This window comes from Diprion similis, chromosome 8 (genome assembly GCF_021155765.1).
Source record: "Diprion similis isolate iyDipSimi1 chromosome 8, iyDipSimi1.1, whole genome shotgun sequence".
Taxonomy (NCBI): Eukaryota; Metazoa; Arthropoda; class Insecta; order Hymenoptera; family Diprionidae; genus Diprion; species Diprion similis.
Window position 1 is genome coordinate 25735359 of NC_060112.1, and position 6000 is coordinate 25741358.

Sequence of the window (6000 nt, forward strand, 5' to 3'; positions counted from 1 at the left end):
CATCCTCTAATCCTCGTTGCGCCTGCATTTTTTTGCCTACGCGTCTGTTTTAATCCGTTCCTAACGTTATAATTAATTAATATGCAGAGGGATTTCGTCCCGGTGCCAATGCGCCAACCTTTCGCATGCAGGATTCGGATTTCACCCTCTACGAAATCCTTTACCAACCTTCCGGATCTAACAAGCGGACTTATCGTTGCCTCCTTAACTTTTGACACGTCCCAAATTAGGGTTTAAATTATAACTCGCTACCCTCTAAGATATTGCCTTACAAGGCTGCCGTGTCTTGTACTTTGTTCCAGCTACGCGATTTAGCCTATTAATTTATATTACACACGTTTTAGAAACAGAATCCTCGCCTCACATTTTCTCACTAAATTTCTCCTTTTTTATAAATTTTTTTTAAAACATTTTTTGCACCGCTCAAAATTCCTTGCAAATAAATATTTTTCATTTAAAGAATAATAATGTGATTGATCGATTCGAGAAAAAAAAGGGGGGGGGGGGGGGGGGAAACGATAAGAACAATAATTTGCATTAGACAGCGAAACCGAGTTTATATTTAAATAAACGAAACTTGATTAATTCTCTCGCTTCCGTTAGCATATGATGTACAGTTGGGTAAATTTAATGAGAATTGTGTTTTTGTATGCTTTTTATTGTCACACGAGTTAACGTATTACAGTCAATATATTGTATGGAAACTATTCTTAGAACACCGATTGCATCATCGTACATAACCTACACGATATTCGGAGTCTGGATTCCCAGTTAATAACATGCATGTATAATTTCGCCTGCGAGATTTAAATCCTTGAAGAATCATCAGCCGTATCTATACCTATAACTGCGAGTCTTACGAATCCTGGTATAAGAATCATCGCTAAAATTCGTCGCCCCTTCTCTTACTCTCAATCTCTCTGCTTTGTTACCAGCGCAGTAACTTCAGGGACGTGAATAACCGACAATTTCTACAGACGCGTGTAATTCTCGTGAAATAAATTCGTCACGAAAGCGTTATTCCCCCCCCCCCCGCCCGGAGCAAAAAAAAAAAAAAATTGCGCAGTGAAGTCATGCAGTTCAAGGAATAAGTTTTGGTGATTTTAAAAACCCCGTGGAAAATATGAAAAGAATTTTCTCTCACTCTCGACTCTTTCACTACGCTTCGTATATAATAATTCAATTTGCTATACCGTCTTCAATTCGAAATTATATAACAAATGGTGTGAAAAATTCCAAGAGTAAATTGGTTAGGACTGAAGCTTGAATGGTTTAATGCGCATGCGCTGAAATTTAAGAGCAAGAGCAATTATTCTGTCAAGGTGACCAACATTTTTTAGGTTATTATACATCGCGGGGACTTGTCACGTGGATTTAAGAATGTTGGTCGCCCTGAAAAAAAAACTGTTCGTGTGCTTTCGGATTTCAGCGCATGCGCATCATCAAACCACTCCATTTCATATATTGTGGAGGGTAGAACGTGTAAGAGGTAAAGAGGACTATTTGCGAGTATGGAAAGTGTCCATAAACTAGAGTACAATCAAGATGGGATTGCTGTACTAAAAGTTTCACATTTAAAAGAAAGTGGCAATCAGATTGAACCCCGATTGCTTATTAGCGCCATTCTGGTGACTTTTTAAACCAGTATTTCGTTCGTGGTGGGGGTAAAAGCTTGGAAGGGTCGGATATTTCGAACGGCCAATGTATAAAAATTTCAAACATGCGAAAATAAAATAACGAAAGATGAGCTGTCCGAAACCTTGATTTTCGAGAGTGTCACTGATTCGAAGGAATACTAATTACAAATAATAATAGTAGAACTACTAATCAGTGACACTTTTGAAAATCGAGATTTCGAACAATTCATCTATCCTTACTTTATTTTCGCATGTTTGAAATTTCGATACATCGATCATTCGAAACGTTGATCCTTCCAAGTTTGGACTCCCACTCGCGTTTGAAGGACACTTCTTCAGTCTAAAACCCATACGAGATACTTCTCCTTACCTCTACCCTCCATAGTCCCATATACCAACCTCGAGGACAAAACGCGGTGTTTTTTCACCTGACGTCGCCTCTTCGTCAGGCAATTAAAAAGAACTCTGCAGTAGTATCCCAGAAGCACAGATAACCGCTCGGTTCTCCTTCTCTCTCTCTCTTTTGATCCGCAGTCTGTCAGCGATCCGCGTTGTAACAGCGATAACGACGTGTGGGTATCATATAACGTGTGTCCATGAAGAAAGTGCGCACCTTATGCGCGTGCGTCAAGTCGTTCGAATTTTATTCGTCCAAAGTTACCGCGTCTGATCGAGCAGACGACGCAACACCAATGACGACTATCAGAAAATGTCCCTAGGAACCCACCGTTAGCTATTGGCTCCTAGGGACATTTTTTTGCGTTGATTGAACAACCGTCGCAATACCAATCGCGACTATAAAAAAATATCCCTAGAAACCCATCGTTAACTATGGACTCCTAGGGACATTTCCTGGCAGTCACGATTGGCATTGCATCGGCTGTTCAATCAGGCGATAACTTCAGGCCAATAAAATTCAAACGATTTGACGCACGCGCATGTGACGTGCGCACTTTCCTCGTGTACACACGGTATATATACATAGATATATTCGCGAAATTTATCGTTTATATTACCTATACCTATGTACATATCATAAAAGGTTACGGAGAAACGGAGCTTCGAATGATTAATGAAGCTCTACATAATCTATCCGCCATCTATCCATTTATCTGTTTGTCTATTTATCTACGGATCTGGTAGCAAACGTAGGTATACCTAACGTGTGATCCACGCTGCTGCGGCACGTAGTCCGCAAATTAACTCCTTGTAAGCCATTACACATATGTATGTACACCTATACGTACACGTAGGCGATTGCATCTACACATCATTATACACATACATATATGGATGTAGTTTTACTAGACATTCGAAAACTATATAACGTGAATTGTAAACCTGGGAGTTTCGCCTTATCGTTTCGCTAGTCGACAGACAGACAGAGACATACAGACGTACAAACATGAATACCTACAATATCATTATTATAGAAACGTATAACCTATATACTGCAGTATATCTATCCACGGATGATTAGTCGAGTTATCGTGAATAGTGTTCGTTGTTCAACAAATAATTATCACTTGCGTACGATGTTGGATGGAGACGTTTAAGGTGCATCCATGAAATTCATAAATATATAACACAGACACGACGAGAGAAAGAAGAAAATAAATAAACAAACAAACAAACGGCGAATCGCACAAATTTTTAGTACCCCGCGTTATTATATTCGAACCATACAATTGACACAGTAATTAAAATATGAATTATCGTAAACAAATTCTTCTCTGCTGTGCAGATGCATACATATATACTCATCCATGTACACGTATATACGCTCACTAAAAATATGACGCGCACTTCCGTTTCTGCAACACCCGCAGATCGAACAGAACGGAAGGCAAGAACCGGCGGACACGCGTGCATCGAATGCAAAAATTCCGATACCACTAACTAACCAGGAGAATTAACGACAGGTAAGCAAAGCTGGCTTGTAATGCTCACTATAACGGAGAGAGAGAGAGAGAGAGAGCGAGGGAGTGAGTGAGAGAACGGAAGGGGAAGGGGAAGGCGAGAGAAGGTAGGGGAATATTCCGTGAGTGAGAGTAAGAGTCGAGTGTGTACCTTAGGATTAGAGATGAGGATGGGGGGGGGGGCAAAATAAGAAAAGGAGAGGGAGAGAGAGAGAGAACAAGTGGCTTACAGATAGGTGCGATGATACCAAATGTATAAGCACTTGTGAACATTCGAAGAAGAGGGGGTGGGGGGATTTCACGACGTGGTTCGTTGCAGGGGTTCTCAACGAGACAATTTACTAGATTAATATATTGTTATAATGTGATTTTATCATTAATTTTTTAACAATGAATTCTCTGCACATCGTTTGTGAGAGTTACATTTTCGATTTAATACTATAACGTGTTTTTTGCTGGATCATAAACTTGTCGTCTGTAAATTATAACGAATGTTTTGCTGACGATGCTAGCAACGAGATATTTACAAGTTCAATTTGATATATGGAAAAAGTAAATTTTTTTGGAAGAAAGCATTGACATTTTTTGAATTAAATTTAATTTGATTCGCTTCGATTGTACTTTTTGAACTTTTGTTTCGACGCATTTTTAACCTGACGGTACACCTCTGTCCCATGAAGTATCCTTAAAATCTATATTTTCGACGCGTTTCCAAAAAACTTTCCATTTCGAATCGTAACCTCGAGGCTCTCGAGAATCCTTTCAAGCTCTTCGCAGTCTCTTCGAACCTTTCAAAATCCTGATGTTTATACCTCGACTCTTGAAGCTTTCGTCGTGTCATCATTCGAGATATCTTCAATCGTCTCTGTAACGCGACGATGATAAAAACCCGAACTCGGTAAGAGATTTTCACAAGTTAAAACGTACCGCGAATGATAAATCGAACTCAAACTCGTTGCCATGACTCCGAAAACGGGAAATGGATTGGAATTAGTGAAAATATCTCGCGGCTTCTGCAGTTTGATTAATTAACTGATTCCACCCTACAACTCGTATGGTATATCAATGGAATTTAATGAGCTGCTCGACACAACGATGCAGCATAGAAACTGTTTGCGTAACGCTTAAAATCCGCATCTGTATCACGTGTTCTACGCGTTATACACGCAGCGTGCAAACAGGGTACGGAATCCGTATCACGGATGACGGAAGCAATAGTTAGACTTAGATAAATTCCGTCTAACAATGAAATCCTCTGTTGTTACTCCATACTTTTCACGCACGCTTCGAGAAAGGAAAGACTGCTTCAAAAACCTTTTTTCTTTTATATGTATACTTAATAACAAAAAGGACGATTAGAATCAGGGTTTTTATTTTTATTTTGGAAAATAGAATAGCTAAAACATCAAATTTTCTAAATGGAAAACCGTAACATAGAGTCACCAAAATCCTGCGACATTCAAACTCTTTTTGGCGTTTTTGATTTTGTAATTCGTTCTTAACGCGTTTTCATTTTTCTATTCTTCGACTTTTCGCATCGAAGGTTTTCTGTAAAACAGATTTTAGCGTCTTTGAAAATTCCGTATCGTGACCCTCTTGTTTTATGACCTTTTACACCTTTACCCCCACCCTTAAGGACATGACCTGAATATTTTTCGGGAAATTCGTCCGAGTCCAGCCTGCTCTGTTCGATTGACCGCGGATCGTGGCGAACCCAATCAGGCTGATCCTATAATCATGGGAAAAATCTGGGGCGAGTTGGTCCGAGACCCGATACGAGGGCTGCCTTACTTTTTGCTTGCGTCGCAAACTCGGCAGACTGCGGTATGAAATAAACTTGATCCGATTCTATTCCCTCCGGTGGTTTTCCTCTCTTTCGACAACTCAGTCGCGATGAGCTTGCGGGCTGTTGATCTTTCCGGAATCAGAACGAAGAACTTTCCTCACGCTTTCTTCTCAGAAACCCGTGATGACATACGGGTGTCCCATTTTAAACGAATCATTAGTCATTAAGTTCATGTAATACTTCCATCCTTACCGACCGAGTAAACTCACCATTTTTCTCCCTAGATTAAATGAATAAATAATGGAAACAACAGGAAAGTTACTCATATTCTAAAATAAAGTTAAAATAGTCACCGTCGAAATTTGAACCCTTTTCCAGTTTGAACCAGAACCAGGTTGCTCGGTCGGTAAGGGTAGGAGTACTACATGACCTTAAATACTCATAAAAATTTTGAATACCTATTTTCTTTATAAGACATTGTAGTACTTCTCGCAAAAATGACCATTTTTGAAAGATTTGTGAACGTTTTCGTGAGTTTGTGGATTCAAAGTTCAGAGAGCACAAAAGTTGAAAATTTCAGAAACGGTCATTACGACTTTTTGGATTTGAGAATAGTCGCCCTTAGAAAGCAAACGCGATTTTTTCAAAAAACCGTCAC